This window comes from Petromyzon marinus, unplaced genomic scaffold, assembly GCF_048934315.1.
Source record: "Petromyzon marinus isolate PM22_M1 ecotype Great Lakes invasive population unplaced genomic scaffold, UKy_Petmar_22M1.pri1.0 PM_G_Scaffold_2, whole genome shotgun sequence".
Classification (NCBI taxonomy): Eukaryota; Metazoa; Chordata; class Hyperoartia; order Petromyzontiformes; family Petromyzontidae; genus Petromyzon; species Petromyzon marinus.
Genome location: NW_027422761.1, coordinates 1842347 through 1869395, shown reverse-complemented (window position 1 = coordinate 1869395; position 27049 = coordinate 1842347). Strand labels below are relative to the sequence as shown.

Here is a 27049-nt window from a genome sequence, read left to right as displayed (position 1 = left end):
GACAGAGAGAGACACAGAGAGAGACACAGAGAAACAGAGCGAGACAGAGAAAGACACACAGAGACACACAGAGACAGAGAGAGACACAGAGCCAGAGAGAGAGACACAGAGACAGAGAGAGACACAGAGAGAGAGACACACACAGACCGAGTGAGAGAGACAAACACAGAGACAGAGAGAGACACACAGAGAGAGAGAGAGACAGAAAGACACACAGAGACACAGAGACAGAGAGAGAAACAGAGAGAGACAGAGAAACAGACAGACAGACAGAGAGAAAGACAGAGAGACAGAGAGAGACACACAGAGACACACAGAAACAGAGAGATACACACAGAGACAGAGAGAGAGACAGAGAGAGAGTAGGAGAGAGACAGATACACACAGAGACAGATACACACAGAGAGACACAGACACACAGACCGAGTGAGAGAGACAAACACAGAGACACAGACAGAGAGAGACAGAGAGACACACATCATCATCACCAGCATCACCAACAACAACAACATCATCACCAGCATCATCAACAACAACATCATCATCACCAGCATCACCAACAACAACATCATCATCACCAGCATCATCAACATCATCATCACCAGCATCATCAACAACAACAACATCATCATCATCACCAACATCACCAACAACAACAACATCATCACCAGAATCAACAACAACAACATCATCACCAGCATCACCAACAACAACATCATCACCAGCATCATCAACATCATCATCACCAGCATCATCAACAACAACATCATCATCACCAACATCACCAACAACAACAACATCATCACCAGCATCAACAACAACAACATCACCAGCATCACCAACAACAACAACATCATCATCACCAGCATCATCAACATCATCATCACCAGCATCATCAACAACAACATCATCATCACCAGCATCACCAACAACAACATCATCATCACCAGCATCACCAGCATCATCAACAACAACATCATCAACAACAACATCATCACCAGCATCATCAACAACAACATCATCATCACCAGCATCATCAACAACATCATCACCAGCATCATCAACAACATCATCATCACCAGCATCATCAACAACAACATCATCATTACCAGCATCATCAACAACATCATCATCACCAGCATCATCAACAACAACATCATCATCACCAGCATCACCAGCATCAACAACAACAACATCATCATCACCAGCATCATCAACAACAACATCATCATCACCAGCATCACCAAAAACAACATCAACATCACCAGCATCATCATCATCATCACCAGCATCATCAACAACATCATCACCAGCATCATCAACAACATCATCATCACTAGCATCATCAACAACATCATCATTACCAGCATCATCAACAACATCATCATCACCAGCATCATCAACAACAACATCATCATCACCAGCATCACCAGCATCAACAACAACAACATCATCATCACCAGCATCATCAACATCATCATCACCAGCATCACCAAAAACAACATCATCATCACCAGCATCATCAACATCACCAACAACAACAACATCATCATCACCAGCATCATCAACAACAACATCATCATCACCAGCATCATCAACAACATCATCATCACCAGCATCACCAGCATCAACAACAACAACATCATCATCACCAGCATCATCAACAACAACATCATCATCACCAGCATCACCAACAACAACATCATCATCACCAGCATCATCAACATCACCAACAACAACATCATCATCACCAGCATCATCAACAACAACATCATCATCACCAGCATCATCAACAACAACATCATCATCACCAGCATCACCAGCATCAACAACAACAACATCATCATCACCAGCATCATCAACAACAACATCATCATCACCAGCATCACCAGCATCAACAACAACAACATCATTATCACCAGCATCATCAACAACAACATCACCATCACCAGCATCATCAACAACAACATCATCATCACCAGCATCATCAACAACAACAACATCATCACCAGCATCATCAACAACAACATCATCATCACCAGCATCAACAACATCATCATCACCAGCATCACCAGCATCATCAACAACAACATCATCATCACCAGCATCACCAACATCATCATCACCAGCATCATCAACAACAACATCATCATCACCAGTATCACCAACAACAACATCATCACCAGCATCACCAACAACAACATCATCATCACCAGCATCACCAACAACAACATCATCATCACCAGCATCACCAACAACAACATCATCATCATCACCAGCATCATCAACAACATCATCATCACCAGCATTATCAACAACAACATCATCACCAGCATCACCAACAACAACAACATCATCATCACCAGCATCATCAACATCATCATCACCAGCATCATCAACAACAACATCATCATCACCAGCATCACCAACAACAACATCATCATCACCAGCATCACCAGCATCATCAACAACAACATCATCAACAACATCATCACCAGCATCATCAACAACAACATCATCATCACCAGCATCATCAACAACATCATCACCAGCATCATCAACAACAACATCATCATCACCAGCATCATCAACAACAACATCATCATCACCAGCATCACCAGCATCATCAACAACATCATCATCACCAGCATCATCAACAACAACATCATCATCACCAGCATCACCAGCATCAACAACAACAACATCATCATCACCAGCATCATCAACAACAACATCATCATCACCAGCATCACCAACAACAACATCATCATCACCAGCATCATCAACATCACCAACAACAACAACATCACCAGCATCATCAACAACAACATCATCATCACCAGCATCATCAACAACAACATCATCATCACCAGCATCAACAACAACAACATCATCATCACCAGCATCATCAACAACAACATCATCATCACCAGCATCACCAGCATCAACAACAACAACATCATCATCACCAGCATCATCAACAACATCATCATCACCAGCATCATCAACAACAACATCATCATCACCAGCATCATCAACAACAACATCATCATCACCAGCATCATCAACAACAACAACATCATCATCACCAGCATCATCAACAACAACATCATCATCACCAGCATCAACAACAACAAACATCATCATCACCAGCATCACCAGCATCATCAACAACAACATCATCATCACCAGCATCACCAACATCAACATCATCATCACCAGCATCATCAACAACAACATCATCATCACCAGTATCACCAACAACAACATCATCACCAGCATCACCAACAACAACATCATCATCACCAGCATCACCAACAACAACATCATCATCACCAGCATCACCAACAACAACATCATCATCACCAGCATCATCAACAACATCATCATCATCATCACCAGCATCATCAACAACATCATCACCAGCATCAACAACAACATCATCATCACCAGCATCACCAACAACAACATCATCATCACCAGCATCATCAACAACAACATCATCATCACCAGCATCACCAACAACAACATCATCATCACCAGCATCACCAACAACAACATCATCATCACCAGCATCATCAACAACATCATCATCATCACCAGCATCAACAACAACATCATCATCACCAGCATCATCAACAACAACATCATCATCACCAGCATCACCAGCATCATCAACAACATCATCACCAGCATCACCAGCATCATCATCAACAACAACATCATCATCACCAGCATCATCATCATCATCATCACCAGCATCATCAACATCACCATCACCAGCATCAACAACAACATCATAATCATCACCAGCATCACCAGCATCATCAACAACATCATCATCATCATCACCAGCATCATCAACAACAACATCATCATCACCAGCATCATCAACAACAACATCATCATCACCAACAACAACATCATCATCACCAGCATCACCAGCATCATCAACAACAACATCATCAACAACAACATCATCACCAGCATCATCAACAACAACATCATCACCAGCATCATCAACAACAACATCATCATCACCAGCATCATCAACAACATCATCATCACCAGCATCATCAACAACAACATCATCATCACCAGCATCACCAGCATCATCAACAACATCATCATCACCAGCATCATCAACAACAACATCATCATCACCAGCATCAACAACAACATCATCATCACCAGCATCATCAACAACAACATCATCATCATCACCAGCATCACCAACAACATCACCATCACCAGCATCACCAGCATCACCAACAACAACAACATCATCATCACCAGCATCACCAACAACAACAACATCATCATCACCAGCATCATCAACAACAACATCATCATCACCAGCATCACCAACAACAACAACATCATCATCACCAGCATCATCAACAACAACATCATCATCACCAGCATCACCAGCATCACCAACAACAACATCATCATCACCAGCATCATCATCATCACCAGCATCATCATCATCACCAGCATCACCAGCATCACCAACAACAACAACATCATCATCACCAGCATCATCAACATCATCAACATCGTCACCACCACCACGAGCTGGTGGGCATCACCTGTAGCCAGGTGTGGATGCAGGCTGCGTGGAAGTGTGCATGCTGGCAGGGCAGCCTGCACATCACGGCTCCATCCACAAGCACCTCCAGGCAAATGATGCAGCTGGGGGGCGAGAGGGGGGGGGAAATGAATGTGTGAGTGTGTGTATGTGTGTATGTGTTTGTGTGTATGTGTGTGTATGTGTGTATGTGTGTGAGTGTGTGTGTATGTGTGTGTGAGTGTATGTGTGTGTGTATGTGTGTAGTGTGTGTGTATGTGAGTGTGAGTGTGTATGTGTGTGTGTATGTGTGTGTGAGTGTATGTGTGTGTATGTGAGTGTATGTGTGTATGTGTGTGTATGTGTGGGGAGTGATAGTGTAGCGGTTAGCGCGCTGCGCTATGAACCTGGCGACCCGGGTTCGATTCCTGCTCACGGCCAACACCAGTGACGATTATCTGAACCGGTCCCGGGCCTCCCCTAGGTCGACTCAGCCTCAAATGAGTACCTGGTGCGGTGTGTAAACATCGTCACTAGGGAGACAAAGGCGGTCGGGCGTGGTGCTGGCCACCCACCCCCTCGTGTACCGTTCCGGCCTTCATAGGTGCTCGCTAACAGCACTTGCCCCTACAGTCTGTTAAGGCTATACGGGGGATCTTTGTCTTTGTCTTTGTATGTGTGTGTGTGTATGTGTGTGTATGTGTGTGCATGTGTGAGTGTGTATGTGTGTGTATGTGTGTGTGTGAGTGTGTGGGTGTGTGTGTATGTGTGTGTATGTGTGTGTATGTGTGTGTATGTGTGTGCATGTGTGAGTGTGTATGTGTGTGTATGTGTGTGTGTGAGTGTGTGGGTGTGTGTGAGTGTGTGAGTATGTGAGTGTGTGTGAGTGTGTGTGAGTGTGTATGAGTGTGTGAGTATGTAAGTGTGAGTATATGAGTGTGTGAGTATGTGAGTGACTGTGTGAGTATGAGAGTGTGTGTGTGAGTGTGTGTTTAATTGTGTGAGTATGTGAGTATGAGTGAGTGAGTGTGTTTAATTGAGTGTGTATGTGAGTGACTGTGTGAGTATGAGAGTGAGTGCGTGAGTATGTGAGTATGTGTGTGTGTGTGAGTTTGAGTGTGTGAGTATGAGAGTGTGTGTGTGAGTGTGTGACGATGATGATCATGATGATCATGATGGACATGATGATGGTGATGATAACGACGATGATGTTGATTGTGATGACGATGAGAGTAATGAGTACTGTGTTGACGTCTGGTCGAGGCTGGCTGAGTATCTGTGTGTGGCGAGTCTTCTTGTTTCCTCAACACTGAGCTGGTACACAGGATCGTCACGCAGATAATCCTAAAGAAACATCAAAACCATCACCAGCATCACCATCGTCATCATCATCATCGTCATTATCATCACCATTATCATCATCATCTTCGTCATCATCATCACTGCCATTATCATCGTCATCATCACCACCTTTATCAACATCATCATCACCACCATTATCATCGTCATCATTATCATCATCGTCATCATCTTCGTCATCATCATCACCACCATTATCATCGTCATCATTATCATCGTCATTATCGTCATCATCATCACCACCACCATCATCGTCATCATCACCACCATTATCACCATCATCATCACCACCATTATCATCGTCATCATTATCATCATCGTCATCATCTTCGTCATCATCATCACCACCATCATCATCATCGTCATCATCACCATTATCGTCATCATCATCACCACCATTATCATCGGCATCATCACCACCATTATCACCATCATCACCACCATTATCATCGTCATCATTATCATCTTCGTCATCATCATCACCACCATTATCATCGTCATCATTATCATCATCGTCATCATCTTCGTCATCATCATCACCACCATTATCATCGTCATCATTATCATCGTCATTATCGTCATCATCATCACCACCATCATCATCATCGTCATCATCACCACCATTATCACCATCATCATCACCACCATTATCGTCATCATTATCATCGTCATCATCTTCGTCATCATCATCACCACCATCATCATCATCGTCATCATCACCATTATCGTCATCATCATCACCACCATCATCATCATCGTCATCATCACCACCATTATCACCATCATCATCACCACCATTATCATCGTCATCATTATCATCATCGTCATCATCGTCGTCATCATCATCACCACCACCATCATCATCATCGTCATCATCACCATTATCGTCATCATCATCACCACCATTATCATCGGCATCATCACCACCATTATCACCATCATCATCACCACCATTATCATCATCATCATTATCATCATCGTCATCATCTTCGTCATCATCATCATCACCACCATTATCGTCATCATTATCATCATCGTCATTATCGTCATCATCATCACCACCATCATCATCATCATCACCACCACTATCACCATCATCATCGTCATCATCATCACCATCGTGATCACCACCGTGACCATCGTCACCAGCGGTACGTATGTACGTACATATAAAGACACAGATCCCCCGTGTAGCCTGGAACAGGCTGTAGGGGCAAGTGCTGTTAGCGAGCAGCACCTATGAAGGCCGGAATGGCACACGAGGGGGTGGGTGGCCAGCACCACGCCCGGCCGCCTTTGTCTCCCCAGTGCTAGCGATGTTGACTACACATCGCACCAGGTACTCATTTGAGGCTGAGTCGACCTAGGGGAGGCCCAGGACCGATTCTAAAAATGGCTGTCACTGATGGTGTTGATGGCTGTGAGCGAGCGGGAATCGAACTTGGGATCACACACACAGACACACACAGACACACACACACAGACACACAGACACACACACACAGACACACACACAGACACACAGACACACACACACAGACACACACAGACACAAATACACAGACACACACAGACACAGACAGACACACACACAGACACACACACACAGACACAACAACAACAACCGCCATTCGCCACTAAGTGGCGGTGACGTCACCACGACGCTTGTGCCAGGCTATGTGCACCCTGAGGCCACGTGAAGTGTCGAACGCCCGCTGGCAGGTGGTCACGGGGCAGACCCAGGTGCCACGGGTCGACTGACTGAGATGACTGGCTGATGTACCACCTGTGCCCCCTACTGTGCCAACCTGCTGTGCTTTAGCCACCCGGCGCTCCGCTCGCTGTTGTGAGCGTCGCTCCTCCGCCCTCCGTTGTTGTTGGAGGGCGACTGCCTCCAACTGCCCAGTAGCATCCTTCACGAGCCTCCTCCACAGAGGCCGATCTTGACACCGCTGGTACCAGTCATCGGCAAGTCCACTCAGCTCCACGTCCTCCTGTACCACATCACTCCATCTCTTCTCTAGCCCGTGCCGCGCCCGCTTAGCCCCCTCAATCCGGCCAAACAAAAGCTGTTTCGGCATGCGGTGGCTGGGCATGCGGGCTACATGACCCAGCCATCGCAGCCTTGCCTGCCGGAGGAGCTCACCGATGGGACCCTGCCCAGATCTTTCAAGGATTTGTGAGCTCCTCACACAATCCAGTCTGGTTAAACCCAGGATGGATCATAGGCAGGCCAGCCTAAATGTTTCTAACCGGCGAAGATGTTCCATTAGGGGGGTCCACGTTTCGCAAGCGTAGAGAAGGGAGGGAATGACCGTGGCCGAGAAGACCTGAAGCTTAGTGCGGAGCGACAGACCAGGTAGCTTCCACACAGCGTTACGCAACCGATGAAAAGATATTGCCGCTCGACTGATTCGGAGTGAGACCTCTGCTGTTAAACTGGAGCCAGTCATAAGCACACTGCCCAGGTATGGGAAACTCTCCACTCTCTCCACAACTGCCCCATCACCGATTGGGAGTTGTGGGGGTGGAGTGTCCGATGGTACAAAATACCCAGGCAGGTGCTTAGTTTTGGTGGGGCTGATGGTAAGGCCCCACCTCTTAGTGGCACGCTCCAGTCTCAGCAGACACACACACACACAGACACACACACAGACACACACACACAGACACACACACATAGACACACACACAGACACACACACAGACACACACACAGACACACACACACAGACACACACACAGACACACACACACAGACACACACACACATAGACACACACACAGACACACACACAGACACACACACACAGACACACACACACAGACACACACAGACACACACACAGACATACACAGACACACACAGACACACACACACACACAGACACACACACACAGACACACACACACAGATACACAGACACACAGACAGACACACACACACACAGACACACAGACAGACACACACACAGACACACACACACACAGACACACAGACACAGGGCTAGGCCGTCTTCACCTCGTTGCCGCTGTGGTTACCACCGCTGGTACTTGGCTGTGGCAAAGACAGCATCAGACGCAGCCTCTGGGTGTCTTCAGTTAGACAAGGGGGGTGGGAGTCAGACACAACACCTCCAGTTAGACACGGGGGGGTCAGACACAACACCTCCAGTTAGACACGAGGGGGTCAGACACAACACCTCCAGTTAGACACGGGGGTTGGTGGTCAGACACAACACCTCCAGTTAGACACGGGGGGTGGGTCAGACGCAACACCTCCAGTTAGACATGGGGGGTGGGGGTCAGACACAACACCACCAGTTAGACACGGGGGGTCAGACACAACACCTCCAGTTAGACACGGGGAGTGGGTTCAGACACAACACCACCAGTTAGACACGGGGGGTGGGGGCAGACACAACACCTCCAGTTAGACACAGGGGGTGGGAGTCAGACACAACACCTCCAGTTAGACACGGAGGGTGGGAGTCAGACACAATACCTCCAGTTAGACACGGGGGGTGGGAGTCAGACACAACACCTCCAGTTAGACAGGGGGGGGGGTGGGGGTCAGACACAACACCTCCAGTTAGACACGGGGGTTGGTGGTCAGACACAACACCTTCAGTTAGACACGGGGGTAGGGTCAGACACAACACCTCCAGTTAGACACGGGGGGGGTCAAACACAACACCACCAGTTAGACACGGGGTCAGACACAACACCTCCAGTTAGACACGGGGGGTGGGGTCAGACACAACACCTCCAGTTAGACACGGGGGGTGGGAGTCAGACACAACACCTCCAGTTAGACACAGGGGGGTCAGACACAACACCTCCAGTTAGACACGGGGGTTGGTGGTCAGACACAACACCTCCAGTTAGACACGGAGGGGGGTCAGACACAACACCACCAGTTAGACACGGGGGGTGGGAGTCAGACACAACACCTCCAGTTAGACACAGGGGGGTCAGACACAACACCTCCAGTTAGACACGGGGGTTGGTGGGAAGACACAACACCTCCAGTTAGACACGGGTGGGGGTCAGACACAACACCTCCAGTTAGACAGTGTAGTGTAGTAGTGTATAGTGTAGTGTATAGTGTAGTAGTGTATAGTGTAGTGTATAGTGTAGTGTAATGTATAGTGTAGTGTATAGTGTAGAGTGTAGTGTATAGTGTAGTGTATAGTGTAGTATATAGTAGTGTATAGTGTAGTGTATAGTGTAGTGTAGTAGTGTATAGTGTAGTGTATAGTGTAGTGTATAGTGTAGTGTAATGTATAGTGTAATGTATAGTGTAGTGTATAGTGTAGTAGTGTATAGTGTAGTGTATAGTGTAGTGTATATGTAGTGTAGTAGTGTATAGTGTAGTGTATAGTGTAGTAGTGTATAGCGTAGTGTATAGTGTAGTATATAGTAGTGTAGAGTGTAGTGTATAGTGTAGTGTAGTAGTGTATAGTGTAGTGTATAGTGTAGTGTATAGTGTAGTGTAATGTATAGTGTAGTGTAGAGTGTAGTGTATAATGTAGTAGTGTATAGTGTAGTGTATAGTGTAGTGTATAGTGTAGTGTATAGTGTAGTGTAGTAGTGTATAGTGTAGTGTATAGTGTAGTGTATAGTAGTGTAGAGTGTATTGTAGTAGTGTATAGTGTAGTGTATAGTGTAATGTAGTGTATAGTGTAGTGTATAGTGTAGTGTATAGTGTATAGTGTAGTAGTGTATAGTGTAGTGTATAGTAGTGTATAGTGTAGTGTATAGTAGTGTATAGTGTAGTGTATAGTGTAGTGTATAGTGTAGTGTATAGTGTAGTGTATAGTGTAGTGTATAGTAGTGTATAGTGTAGTGTATAGTGTAGTGTGTAGTGTAGTATATAGTGTAGTGTATAGTGTAGTGTGTAGTGTAGTATATAGTGTATAGTGTAGTGTATAGTGTAGTGTATAGTGTCGTGTATAGTGTAGTGTATAGTAGTGTAGTGTATAGTGTAGTGTATAGTGTAGTGTATAGTGTAGTGTATAGTGTAGTGTATAGTTACGGTGCTACTCACCAAGGCTGTGGTTGCCACGCAGCACCTGGGAAGGGGGGCGGAGGAGAGGTGACAATGAGACAGTGGCTAGAATATGTTGTCTACCTCACCTGCTACGGAGGCCCATCGACTCACCCAGAGACTCACACAGAGACTCACACAGAGACTCACACAGACACCCATAGACTCACACAAACACCCATAGACACACAAACACTCATAGACTCACACAGAGACTCACACAAACACCCATAGACTCACACAGAGACCCACAGACTCACACAGAGACTCACACAAACACCCATAGACTCACACAAACACCCATAGACTCACACAGAGACTCACACAAACACCCATAGACTCACACAGAGACTCACACAGACACCCATAGACTCACACAAACACCCATAGACTCACACAGAGACCCACAGACTCACACAGAGACTCACACAAACACCCATAGACTCACACCAACACCCATAGACTCACACAGAGACCCACAGACTCACACAGAGACTCACACAAACACCCATAGACTCACATAAACACCCATAGACTGACACAGAGACTCACACAAACACCCATAGACAAACAAACACCCATAGACTCACACATAGACTGACACAAACACCCATAGACTTACACAAACACCCATAGACTGACATAGAGACTCAAATAGACACCCATATACTCACACAAACCCCCATAGACTGACATAGAGACTCACACAGACACCCATAGACTTACACAGAGACTCACACAGACACCCATAGACTCACACAAACACCCATAGACTGACATACTCACGCAGACACCTATAGACTCACACAGACACCCATAGACTGCCACAGAGACTCATGCAGACACCCATAGACTGACACAGAGACTCACACAGACACCCAGAGACTCACACAAAAAGCTCACCGAGATCCACACTCACACAGAGACCCAGAGACTCCGAGACCCATACACACTCACACACAAACACCTATACACTCACACACACATAGACACAAACATCTGCACACCTACAACTCAACAACAACATTAAGTGGCGGTGACATCACCACGACGCTTGTGCCAGGCTATGTGCACGTTGAAGCCACGTGAAGTGTCGAACGCCCGCTGACAGGAAGTCACAGGGCAGACCCAGGTGCCACGGGTCGACTGACTGAGATGACTGGCTGATGCACCACCTGTGCCCCCTACTGTGCCAACTTGCTGTGCTTTAGCCAACCCAGCGCTCCGCTTTGTTGTGAGCGTTGTTGTTGGAGCTCATCATCCTCCTGTACCACATCAATCAATCTCTTCTCTAGCCCGTGCATCGCCCGGTTAGCCCCCTCGAACCGGACAAACAAAAGCTGTTTGGGCATGCGGTGGCTGTGCATGCAGGCTACATGACCCAGCCAACGCAGCCTTGCCTACCGGAGGAGCTCACCGATGGGGCTTTGTCCAGAAATTTCAAGGATAAGTGAGCTCCTCACACAACCCAGCCTAGTTAAACCCAGGATGGATCATAGGCAGGCCAGTCTAAATGTTTCTAACTGGCAAAGATGTTCCATTAGGGGGGACCACGTTTCGCAAGCATAGAGAAGGGAGAGAATGACCGTGGCTGAGAAGACCCGAAGCTTCGTGCGGAGCGACAGACCAGGTAGCTTCCACACAGCGTTACGCAACCTATTAAAAGATAATGCCGCTCAACTGATTTGGAGACCGCTGCTGTTTAACCGGAGCCGGTCATGAGCACACTGGTCGGGTATGGGAAACTCTCCACTCTCTCCACAACTGCCCTATCACCAATTGGGTTGTGGGGGTTGAGTGCCCGATGGTACAAAATACCCTGGCAGGTGCATAGTTTTAGTGGGGCTGATGGTAAGTCCTCACCTCTTAGTGGCAAGCTCCAGTTTCAGCAGCAGCGCCTCCAACTCCTCCGCTGAGTAAGCAGTAATTACCAGATCATCGGCATACATAACATGGTTGAGCAATAGGGAGCCACCCGGGCATCGATCAGCCTCCCATTGTATCTGTACCAGATGAAAATTCCTCCGGTATAGCTATTGAAGGCTTCGCGAATTATGTGGTCGAAATAGATGTTAAATAATGTCGAAGCCAAATGACATCCCTCTCGCACCCCAAAGTGAGCAGGGAATGGATCCGACTCCCGGCCACGTAAATTTACCCAGGCCCGCTCACTATCTTGAAGGTCCTTAATGATCGTGAGCAGCGGGTCAGGGACTCCAAAAGCACGAAGACCAACCCAGAGCCAGGCCTACTGATGGTATCATAGGCCTTGACCAGGTCAATAAAGCAGAGATGTAGGTCTTGCTGGAATTCCCTACACCTCTGCTTTAGCAGACGGAAAGAAAATATGGCATCTGTGCAGCAACGCCCTTTCCTAAAACCACATTGGAGCTCTGCAAGCCTCTCCTCAGCGTGCCTGGCAAAGCGATGTTAAATAATTCTTGTCAGGACCTTTCCAGGCACACTGAGGAGTGATATGCCCCTGTCGTTGTTACAGTCTGTGCGGTCCCCTTACTACAAAGTGGGGGACCACCAGGGCATCCTTCAAATCCTGCAGAACCCATCCAGTGGTCCAGACTGTTGTTATGATGTCATGTAGGGCAGTCTATGCACAAATGCCACCATCCCTCAGCATTTCGCTTGGGAGATCATCTCTGCCCGGTGCCTTTCCTGGTCTCAGGCTCTGGATCGCCTTCAGTACTTCCTCAACAGATGGCACCTCAGCCAGCCACTCACAGGGGGTGACTTCTGCTTCCAATATTTGCGGCACCTCAGCCTCAGCAGGGTCATCCCCACTTTGTCCCATGATGTTTTCCAGGCCGAGGGATTTCACCTTCCCCAGGACCTCACAGAAATGCTCAGCAAATCTGAAAACCTGTTCCTGGGGGTTGGAGATTGGATCACCGTTTTTTTCCCCTAATGATGGTAATAGGTGTGCCGCTGCAGGTTACTTTTTGATGGAATTAAAGAGCGATTTGTGATCACGGGCCATTGAGGCAGATTCCATCTCCTCAAAAACCCACGAGCACCACCCATCCTTGCAGCGCCTCACAGTTCTCCGAACCTCCGAGAGAAGGCTGCGGCCAGCCTCCTCATTCTCTGACGTGGAATGCTGTAGACAATGAGAGTGGGCCTGTCGCTTTTTCTCAGCCAGCCTGAACTTGTCCTCTGTCAGCCAGGGTCTCTGAGGAGGTGTGGACCACGTACCCAAAGCAGCCATTGCAGCTGCATGAGTCACAGTCCTAAACCTCGCCCATTTACCCTCGACATCTGGAGGAGTGAGGGACGATGCCAACCCCAGCCGCAAGCGATGATGAAATTCTCGCTTGCAACTTTCATCAACTAGTTGAGACCAGGCCGCCTTAGGTTGAAATGGGGTCCTGGGTGTACACCCACCACCGGAGTGGAAGAATGGCAGGCGCATCTTACAGATGACAAGTCGATGGTCAGTCGGCAGATCAGCTCCACGGTAGGTCCTGGTATGAAGGACATCGGCCCGCATCCGCTGTTCTGTCACTATGTAGTCCAGCAGATGTTCTTGCTTGGACCCGGCATGCATCCATGATGTTGTGTGGATGCGCCGATGCCGGAACAGCGTGTTGGTAATTACAAGCCCATGGGCTCCACAAAAATAGCAGCCTCCTACCGTTGTTATTGAGCTGATCTGGTCCATGCCTTCCAATCACCCCAGACCAGTTGCCAGCATCATGACCAACTCGGGCATTGAAGTCACCAAACAAGACGACTCTATCCCGAGGGGCCACTTTAGCCAGCACCTGTTACAGGAGGTCATAGAAGGCATCTGACTCATCGACCTTGCCTGCATCCTCCCAAAAGATGTCCGTCTTCGGTGGGGGCTTAAGTAACCACGACCACCACTCCTCGCCTCTGGTTGATGGGAAGGCGAGCCCAAAGTAGCCTGGGGCTTACAGCTTCCCACACCACACAACAACAACCGCCATTCGCCACTAAGTGGTGGTGACATGACCACGACGCTTGTGCCAAGCTATGTGCACCCTGAGGCCACGTGAAGTGGCGAATGCCCACTGGCAGGAGGTCACGGGGCAGACCCAGGTGCCACAGGTCAACTGACTGAGATGACTGGCTGATGCACCACCTGTGCCCCCTACTGTGCCAACCTGCTGTGCTTTAGCCACCCGGCACTCCGCTCGTTGTTGTGAGCGTCGCTCCTCCGCCCTCCGTTGTTGTTGGAGGGCGACTACCTCCAACTGCCCAGTAGCATCCTTCACGAGCCTCCTCCACAGAGGCCGATCTTGACACCGCTGGTACCAGTCATCGGCAAGTCCACTCAGCTCCACGTCCTCCTGTACTACATCACTCCATCTCTTCTCTAGCCCGAGCCGCGCCCGCTTAGCCCCCTCAATCCAGCCGAACAAAAGCTGTTTCGGCATGCGTTGGCTGGGCATGCGGGCTTACATGACCCAGCAATCGCAGCCTTGCCCGCCGGAGGAGCTCACCGATGGGACTTTGTCCAGATCTTTCAAGGATTTGTGAGCTCCTCACACAATCCAGTCTGGTTAAACCCAGGATGGATCGTAGGCAGGCCAGCCTAAATGTTTCTAACCGGCGAAGATGTTCCATTAGGGGGGTCCACGAAACCACGAGTTAAACCACACCACACACACACACATACACACAAACACCTACACACCACACACACACAAACACCTACACACTCACACACCTACACACAAACACCTACACACACACACACCTACACACTCACACACCTACACACTCACACACCTACACACACACACGTGGGTGAGTGTGTGCGTCCTGACCCTCACCTCTTCCTCCTCACCCTCCTCCTCTTCCTCCTCCTCCTCCTCCTCCTCCTCCATTTTCTCACCAGCAACACCATCACTACCACCATCACCACCATCACCCCCACCATCATCACCACCACCACCATCACCACCAGCACCACCACCAGCACCACCACCATCACCACCATCACCCCCACCATCACCACCAGCACCACCACCAGCACCACCACTACCACCACCACCAACACCACCATCACCACCACCACTACCACCATCACCACCACTACCACCACTTCCACCACCACCACCATCACCACCACCACCACCACCATCACCACCACCATCACCACCAGCACCACCACCAGCACCACCATCACCACCAGCACCACAACTACCACCAGCACCACCACTACTACCATCACCACCACCAACACCACCATCACCACCACCACTACCACCATCACCACCACTACCACCACTTCCACCACCACCACCACCATCACCACCACCACCACCACTTCCACCATCACCACCATCACCGGCGCCAGCTCCTCTTCCACGTGCAGGCGTCTCGGCCTCCCCCGTACAGTGGCGGCAGTGGACCTGTGGGAGGCAGAGAGACGAGGGCTGGTGCCCAGCGCTCCTCAGTGTGACCACTACCGCCATCGCCACCACCATCGCCACCACCGTCACCACCATCGGCATCGCCACCACCGATATCATCACCACCATCGCCACTATCGTCACCATCACCACCACCACCACCCCGACCACCACCACCACCGTGGTGGGTCACACACACCCCCACACAGACACAGACACACACACAGGGTCACACACACAGGCACCAACCCACACACACCCACACACACACAGGGTCACACACACAGGCACCAACCCACACACACACACAGGGTCACACACACAGGCACCAACCCACACACACACAGGGTCACACACACAGGCACCAACCCACACACCCCCACACACACACAGTCACATACACCCACAGGGTCACAACAACCGCCATTCGCCACTAAGTGGCGGCGACATAACTTCGTGGCTACGTGACGTCACCACGACGCTTGTGCCAGGCTATGTGCACCTTGAGGCCACGTGAAGTGTCCAACGCCCGCTGGCAGGAGGTGCCGAGCCCGTTTAGCCCCCTCGATCCGGCCGAACAAAAGCTGTTTGGGCATGCGGTGGCTGGGCATGCGGCTACATGACCCAGCCAACGCAGCCTTGCCTGCCGGTGAAGCTCACAGATGGGACCTTGCCCAGATCTTTTAAAGGATTTGTGAGCTCCTAACACAATCCAGCCAGGTTAAACCCAGGATGGATCGTAGGCAGGCCAGCCTAAGTGTTTATAACCGGCGAAGATGTTCCGTTAGGGGGGTCCACGTTTCGCAAGCGTAGAGAAGGGAGGGAAAGACCGTGGCCGAGGAGACAACCCCCTACATCCTCGTAGTGCCGGACGGGCAATGCTGTCGTGGACAGTGCTGTGGGGGGAGGGCCAATTCCGATTGGCTTTTCCCCTCAAGGCGTTTGTAGCTACCACAGCGGCTAAATGGGGGCTCTGGATGGGTGCGAGGGGCTGGTAACCCCTCCACCTTAAATAAATTACCACAAAATCACGTGACAAAATATATCTAACAAACACACACACACAGGGTCAACAACAACAACAACTGCCATTCGCCACTAAGTGGCGGTGATGTCACCACGACGCTTGTGCCAGGCAGGGTCACACACACACACCCCCACACACACACAGGGTCACACACACACAGGGTCACACACACAGGGTCACACACACAGTCACACACACCCACGCAGGGTCACAAACACACACACAGGGTCACACACACACAGACAACCACCCACACACACACACACAGGGTCACACACACGTAGTGTCACACACACCCGCACACACCCCCACACACACCCAGGGTCACAAACACACCCCCACATACACACAGGGTCACACACACGCACACACCCCCACACACACGTAGTGTCACACACACACAGGGTCACACACACACACAGGGTCACACACACACACAGGGTCACACACACACACCCCCACACCTGTGGGCACGCTGCAGACGGCGTGATCTGAGTCATCGTTCTCTTCCTCCTGCCGGAGACGGAGCTGTGGACAACCAGGGTGACAGTGAGACTCACAGTGACACTCACAGTGACACTCACAGTGACACAGTGACACTCACAGTGACACTTAGCCACAGTGACACTCACAGTGACACTCACAGTGACACTCACAGTGACACTCACAGTGACACTCAGCCACAGTGACACTCAGCCACAGTGACACTCACAGTGACACTCACAGTGACACAGCCACAGTGACACTCAGTGACACTCACAGTGACACTCAGCCACAGTGACACTCACAGTGACACTTACAGTGACACTCACAGTAACACTCACAGTGACACTCAAAGTGACACTCACAGTGACACTCACAGTGACACTCAGCCACAGTGACACTCACAGTGACACTCACAGTGACACTCAGCCACAGTGACACTCACAGTGACACTCACAGTGACACTCAGCCACAGTGACACTCACAGTGACACTCACAGTGACACTCAGCCACAGTGACACTCACAGTGACACTCACAGTGACACAGCCACAGTGACACTCAGTGACACTCACAGTGACACTCAGCCACAGTGACACTCACAGTGACACTCACAGTGACACTCACAGTGACACTCAAAGTGACACTCACAGTGACACTCACAGTGACACTCAGCCACAGTGACACTCACAGTGACACTCACAGTGACACTCAGCCACAGTGACACTCACAGTGACACTCACAGTGACACTCAGCCACAGTGACACTCAGTGACACTCAGTCACAGTGACACTCACAGTGACACTCACAGTGACACTCACCCACAGTGACACTCACAGTAACACTCACAGTGACACTCACAGTGACACTCACAGTGACACTCAGCCACAGTGACACTCACAGTGACACTCACCCACAGTGACACTCAGTGACACTCATCCACAGTGACACTCAGTGACACTCACCCACAGTGACACTCACAGTGACACTCACCCACAATGACACTCACAGTGACACTCACCCACAGTGACACTCATCCACAGTGACACTCACAGTGACACTCACAGTGACACTCAGTGACACTCATACACAGTGACACTCACCCACAGTGACACTCACCTACAGTGACACTCACAGTGACACTCACCCACAGTGACACTCAGTGACACTCACCCACAGTGACACTCACAGTGACACTCACCCACAGTGACACTCACAGTGACACTCACCCACAGTGACACTCACAGTGACACTCACAGTGACACTCACCCACAGTGACACTCACAGTGACACTCACAGTGACACTCACACACAGTGACACTCACCCACAGTAACACTCACCCACAGTGACACTCAGTGACACTCACCCACAGTGACACTCACAGTGACACTCACCCACAGTGACACTCACCCACAGTGACACTCACAGTGACACTCACAGTGACACTCACCCACAGTGACACTCACAGTGACACTCACAGTGACACTCACCCACAGTGACACTCACAGTGACACTCACAGTGACACTCACACACAGTGACACTCACCCACAGTAACACTCACCCACAGTGACACTCAGTGACACTCACCCACAGTGACACTCACAGTGACACTCACCCACAGTGACACTCACCCACAGTGACACTCACAGTGACACTCACAGTGACACTCACCCACAGTGACACTCACAGTGACACTCACAGTGACACTCAGTGACACTCATACACAGTGACACTCACCCACAGTGACACTCACTCACAGTGACACTCACAGTGACACTCACAGTGACACTCACAGTGACACTCACCCACAGTGACACTCACCCACAGTGACACTCACAGTGACACCCACAGTGACACCCACAGTAACACCCACAGTGACACTCAGTGACACCCACAGTGACACTCACAGTGACACTCACCCACAGTGACACTCAGTGACACCCACAGTGACACTCACAGTGACACTCATCCACAGTGACACTCACAGTGACACTCACCCACAGTGACACTCACAGTGACACTCACAGTGACACCCACAGTGACACCCACAGTAACACCCACAGTGACACTCAGTGACACCCACAGTGACACTCACCCACAAAGACACCCAAAGTGTCATGCTGCTGACAGTTGGGCTACATTAACATAAGCTGCCCCGCTTATCCTGCTGACACCTGGGCACATTAACATAAGCTGCCCCGCCCATGCTGCTGACACCTGGGCTACATTAACATAAACTGCCCCGCCCATGCTGCTGACGACACTTGGGCCACGCCCATTTTCAACCTTTATAAACAGTTTGCCTTTAGAGGCTGACCCCCTTTGCCTGATGTGTGTACACACACATTCTCTGGAAAGAACCAGAGAATGTGTGTGTAAGTGTGTGTGTGTAAGTGTGTGTGTGTAAGTGTGTGTGTGTAAGTGTGTGTAAGTGTGCGTAAGTGTGTGTAAGTGTGTGTGTAAGTGTGTGTAAGTGTGTGTAAGTGTATGTGTGTGTGTGTTGGTGTGTGTGTAAGTGTGTGTAAGTGTGTGTGTGTAAGTGTGTGTTGGTGTGTGTACGTAAGTGTGTGTGTGTAAGTGTTAAGTTTAACAGCAGAGGTCTCACTCCGAATCAGTCGAGCGGCAATATCTTTTCATCGGTTGCGTAACGCTGTGTGGAAGCTACCTGGTCTGTCGCTCCGCACTAAGCTTCAGGTCTTCTCGGCCACGGTCATTCCCTCCCTTCTCTACGCTTGCGAAACGTGGACCCCCCTAATGGAACATCTTTGCCGGTTAGAAACATTTAGGCTGGCCTGCCTACGATCCATCCTGGGTTTAACCAGACTGGATTGTGTGAGGAGCTCACAAATCCTTGAAAGATCTGGGCAGGGTCCCATCGGTGAGCTCCTCCGGCAGGCAAGGCTGCGATGGCTGGGTCATGTAGCCCGCATGCCCAGCCACCGCATGCCGAAACAGCTTTTGTTTGGCCGGATTGAGGGGGCTAAGCGGGCGCGGCACGGGCTAGAGAAGAGATGGAGTGATGTGGTACAGGAGGACGTGGAGCTGAGTGGACTTGCCGATGACTGGTACCAGCGGTGTCAAGATCGGCCTCTGTGGAGGAGGCTCGTGAAGGATGCTACTGGGCAGTTGGAGGCAGTCGCCCTCCAACAACAACGGAGGGCGGAGGAGCGACGCTCACAACAGCGAGCGGAGCGCCGGGTGGCTAAAGCACAGCAGGTTGGCACAGTAGGGGGCACAGGTGGTGCATCAGCCAGTCATCTCAGTCAGTCGACCCGTGGCACCTGGGTCTGCCCCGTGACCTCCTGCCAGCGGGCGTTCGACACTTCACGTGGCCTCAGGGTGCACATAGCCTGGCACAAGCGTCGTGGTGACGTCACCGCCACTTAGTGGCGAATGGCGGTTGTTGTTGTTGTTGTGTGTAAGTGTGTGTAAGTGTGCATAAGTGTATGTAAGTGTGTGTGTAAGTGTGTGTAAGTGTGTGTGTAAGTGTGTGTAAGTGTGTGTGTAAGTGTGTGTGTGTGTAAGTGTGTGTGTGTAAGTGTGTGTAAGTTTGTGTGTGTAAGTGTGTGTTGGTGTGTGTACGTAAGTGTGTGTGTAAGTGTGTGTAAGTGTGCGTTAGTGTATGTAAGTGTGTGTGTAAGTGTGTGTAAGTGTGTGTGTAAGTGTGTGTAAGTGGGGCCTTACCATCAGCCCCACCAAAACTAAGCACCTGCCTGGGTATTTTGTACCATCGGACACTCCACCCCCACAACTCCCAATCGGTGATGGGGCAGTTGTGGAGAGAGTGGAGAGTTTCCCATACCTGGGCAGTGTGCTTATGACTGGCTCCAGTTTAACAGCAGAGGTCTCACTCCGAATCAGTCGAGCGGCAATATCTTTTCATCGGTTGCGTAACGCTGTGTGGAAGCTACCTGGTCTGTCGCTCCGCACTAAGCTTCAGGTCTTCTCGGCCACGGTCATTCCCTCCCTTCTCTACGCTTGCGAAACGTGGACCCCCCTAATGGAACATCTTCGCCGGTTGGAAACATTTAGGCTGCCCTGCCTACGATCCATCCAGGGTTTAACCAGACTGGATTGTGTGAGGAGCACATAAATCCTTGAAAGATCTGGGCAGGGTCCCATCGGTGAGCTCCTCCGGCAGGCAAGGCTGCGATGGCTGGGTCATGTAGCCCGCATGCCCAGCCACCGCATGCCGAAACAGCTTTTGTTTGGCCGGATTGAGGGGGCGAAGCGGGCGCGGCACGGGCTAGAGAAGAGATGGAGTGATGTGGTACAGGAGGACGTGGAGCTGAGTGGACTTGCCGATGACTGGTACCAGCGGTGTCAAGATCGGCCTCTGTGGAGGAGGCTCGTGAAGGATGCTACTGGGCAGTTGGAGGCAGTCGCCCTCCAACAACAACGGAGGGCGGAGGAGCGACGCTCACAACAGCGAGCGGAGCGCCGGGTGGCTAAAGCACAGCAGGTTGGCACAGTAGGGGGCACAGGTGGTGCATCAGCCAGTCATCTCAGTCAGTCGACCCGTGGCACCTGGGTCTGCCCCGTGACCTCCTGCCAGCGGGCGTTCGACACTTCACGTGGCCTCAGGGTGCACATAGCCTGGCACAAGCGTCGTGGTGACGTCACCGCCACTTAGTGGCGAATGGCGGTTGTTGTTGTTGTTGTTTTGTGTAAGTGTGTGTAAGTGTGCGTAAGTGTATGTAAGTGTGTGTGTAAGTGTGTGTAAGTGTGTGTGTAAGTGTGTGTAAGTGTGTGTGTAAGTGTGTGTGTGTGTGTGTAAGTGTGTGTGTGTAAGTGTGTGTAAGTTTGTGTGTGTAAGTGTGTGTTGGTGTGTGTACGTAAGTGTGTGTGTAAGTGTGTGTAAGTGTGCATTAGTGTATGTAAGTGTGTGTGTAAGTGTGTGTAAGTGTGTGTGTAAGTGTGTGTAAGTGGGGCCTTACCATCAGCCCCACCAAAACTAAGCACCTGCCTGGGTATTTTGTACCATCGGACACTCCACCCCCACAACTCCCAATCGGTGATGGGGCAGTTGTGGAGAGAGTGGAGAGTTTCCCATACCTGGGCAGTGTGCTTATGACTGGCTCCAGTTTAACAGCAGAGGTCTCACTCCGAATCAGTCGAGCGGCAATATCTTTTCATCGGTTGCGTAACGCTGTGTGGAAGCTACCTGGTCTGTCGCTCCGCACTAAGCTTCAGGTCTTCTCGGCCACGGTCATTCCCTCCCTTCTCTACGCTTGCGAAACGTGGACCCCCCTAATGGAACATCTTCGCCGGTTGGAAACATTTAGGCTGCCCTGCCTACGATCCATCCAGGGTTTAACCAGACTGGATTGTGTGAGGAGCACATAAATCCTTGAAAGATCTGGGCAGGGTCCCATCGGTGAGCTCCTCCGGCAGGCAAGGCTGCGATGGCTGGGTCATGTAGCCCGCATGCCCAGCCACCGCATGCCGAAACAGCTTTTGTTTGGCCGGATTGAGGGGGCGAAGCGGGCGCGGCACGGGCTAGAGAAGAGATGGAGTGATGTGGTACAGGAGGACGTGGAGCTGAGTGGACTTGCCGATGACTGGTACCAGCGGTGTCAAGATCGGCCTCTGTGGAGGAGGCTCGTGAAGGATGCTACTGGGCAGTTGGAGGCAGTCGCCCTCCAACAACAACGGAGGGCGGAGGAGCGACGCTCACAACAGCGAGCGGAGCGCCGGGTGGCTAAAGCACAGCAGGTTGGCACAGTAGGGGGCACAGGTGGTGCATCAGCCAGTCATCTCAGTCAGTCGACCCGTGGCACCTGGGTCTGCCCCGTGACCTCCTGCCAGCGGGCGTTCGACACTTCACGTGGCCTCAGGGTGCACATAGCCTGGCACAAGCGTCGTGGTGACGTCACCGCCACTTAGTGGCGAATGGCGGTTGTTGTTGTTGTTGTTGTAAGTGTGTGTGTAAGTGTGTGTGTGTGTGTAAGTGTGTGTGTGTAAGTGTGTGTAAGTTTGTGTGTGTAAGTGTGTGTTGGTGTGTGTACGTAAGTGTGTGTGTGTAAGTGTGTGTAAGTGTGCGTAAGTGTATGTAAGTGTGTGTGTAAGTGTGTGTAAGTGTGTGTAAGTGTAAGTGTGTGTAAGTGTATGTGTGTAAGTGTGTGTGTTGGTGTGTGTGTGTAAGTGTGTGTAAGTGTGTGTGTGTAAGTGTGTGTAAGTGTGTGTACGTAAGTGTGTGTGTGTAAGTGTGTGTAAGTGTGCGTAAGTGTATGTAAGTGTGTGTAAGTGTGTGTAAGTGTGTGGAAGTGTGTGTAAGTGTAAGTGTGTGTAAGTGTATGTGTGTAAGTGTGTGTGTTGGTGTGTGTGTGTAAGTGTGTGTAAGTGTGTGTGTGTAAGTGTGTGTAAGTGTGTGTACGTAAGTGTGTGTGTGTAAGTGTGTGTGTGTAAGTGTGTGTAAGTGTGTGTGTGTAAGTGTGTGTGTGTAAGTGTATGTAAGCGTGTCTGTAAGTGTGTGTGTAAGTGTGTGTAAGTGTGTGTAAGTGTGCGTGTGTAAGTGTGTGTGTGTTGGTGTGTGTGTAAGTGTGTGTAAGTGTGTGTGTGTAAGTGTGTGTTGGTGTGTGTACGTAAGTGTGTGTGTGTAAGTGTGTGTGTGTGTAAGTGTGTAAGTGTGTGTGTGTGTAAGTGTACCTCTGGTGTTGCCGTTTGCGCGTCTTCTCCGGCACTGTGGGGACGGAGCTGTCAGAGTCCTCGTTCAATCCGGCACCACCACGGCCACCGTCACCGCGCTCACCACCGCCGTGACCGCCACGGCACTCAACACCACCACCACCACCATCGTCGTCATCGTCGTCGCCAATCCTGTCCATGTCGCCGGCGCTGTTGACGTCGCCGAAGCCAAAGCCGTCAACGTCGCCGATGATGTCGACGTCGCCAAACCTCACGCGGACGAAGTCGCTGAAGGCGGCGGCGACGGCCGCGGCCGCGTCGTTCGTGGCGGCGGCTCTGACGCCGCCGCCGGACGCAGAGCGGCGGCAGGGGCACGGTCCGACGCTGCCCTCGCTCGAGGCCATCCTGCAACCTGCATACACTGCGACCACCGCCGCCGTCACCACCACCACCACCACACGCACCACCGTCACCACCACCATAGACTCAACACTGTACCATAGACTCAACACTACACCATAGACTCAACACTGCACCATAGACTCAACACTGCACCATAGACTCAACACTGCACCATAGACAAACACTACACCATAGACTCAACACTACCCATAGACTCAACACTACCCATAGACTCAACACTGCACCATAGACTCAACACTGCACCATAGACTCAACACTGCACCATAGACTCACACTACACCATAGACTCAACACTGAACCATAGACTCAACACTGCACCATAGACAAACACTACACCATAGACTCAACACTACCCATAGACTCAACACTACCCATAGACTCAACACTGCACCATAGACTCAACACTGCACCATAGACTCAACACTGCACCATAGACTCACACTACACCATAGACTCAACACTGAACCATAGACTCAACACTGCACCATAGACAAACACTACACCATAGACTCAACACTACCCATAGACTCAACACTACCCATAGACTCAACACTGCACCATAGACTCAACACTGCACCATAGACTCAACACTGCACTATAGACTCACACTACACCATAGACTCAACACTGAACCATAGACTCAACACTGCACCATAGACAAACACTACACCATAGACTCAACACTACCCATAGACTCAACACTACCCATAGACTCAACACTGCACCATAGACTCAACACTCCACCATAGACTCAACACTGCACCATAGACTCACACTACACCATAGACTCAACACTGAACCATAGACTCAACACTGCACCATAGACAAACACTGCACCATAGACTCAACACTGCACCATAGACAAACACTACACCATAGACTCACACTACACTATAGACTCAATACTGCACCATAGACTCAACACTGCGCCATAGACTCAACACTGCACCATAAACTCAACACTGCACCATAGACTCAACACTACCCATAGACTCAACACTACCCATAGACTCAACACTACACCATAGACTCAACACTACACCATAGATTCAACACTGCACCATACACAATACTGTACCATAGACTCAACACTGCACTATAGACTCAACACTGCACCATAGACTCAACACTGCACCATAGACTCAACACTGCACCATAGACTCAACACTACCCATAGACTCAACACTGTACCATAGACTAACACTACACCATAGACTCACACTACACTATAGACTCAACACTACCCATAGACTAACACTGCACCATAGACTCAGCACTGCACCATAGACTCAACACTGCACCACAGACTCAACACTGCACCATAGACTAGCACTACACCATAGACTCAACACTGCACCATAGACTCAACACTGTACCATAGACTCAACACTGCACCATAGACTCAACACTACCCATAGACTCAACACTACACCATAGACTCAACACTGCACCATAGACTCAACACTGCACCATAGACTCAACACTGCCCATAGACTCAACACTGCACCATAGACTAACACTGCACCATAGACTCATCACTGAACCATAGACTCAACACTGCACCATAGACTCAACACTACACCATAGACTAACACTGCACCATAGACTCATCACTGAACCATAGACTCAACACTGCACCATAGACTCAACACTACACCACAGACTCAACACTGCACCATAGACTCAACACTGTACCATAGACTCAACACTGCACCATAGACCGCCCTAACAGCAGCTGTGTTTGCCATGTGGGCTCTGGGCGTGCGGGCTACACACACACAGCCACACGGCCACCACTGTGTCTACACAAAGCGTGGTGACTCTACCACACAGAGGCCTGGCGGTGTTGCTGAATGGCGGTGAGTAATGTCTACCGCTTACAACAACAACTACCACACCAGTTGTTGTTGTTGTGATACTCACAGGGTAGCAGTAGTGATAATAACAGTAGTAATACTCACAAGGTAGCAGCAGTAGATATATAAGTAGTTGTTGTTGTGATACTCACAGGGTAGCAGCAGTGATAATACGAGTAGTAATACTCACAAGGTAGCAGCAGTAGATATATAAGTTGATGTTGTTGTGATACTCACAGGGTAGCAGTAGTGATAATAACA

General features: G+C 50.0%; 1 long non-coding RNA gene across 1 annotated transcript; it reads right to left on the bottom strand.

The window, feature by feature from the left end:
• Positions 1–16112: 16112 nt before the first annotated feature.
• Positions 16113–24699, bottom strand: LOC142912376 (uncharacterized). Its single transcript, XR_012934046.1, has 3 exons — positions 24531–24699; positions 17864–17927; positions 16113–16372 (listed from the first exon to the last, which is right to left on the bottom strand). It is a non-coding gene; the product is annotated as an uncharacterized LOC142912376 (long non-coding RNA).
• Positions 24700–27049: the final 2350 nt, after the last annotated feature.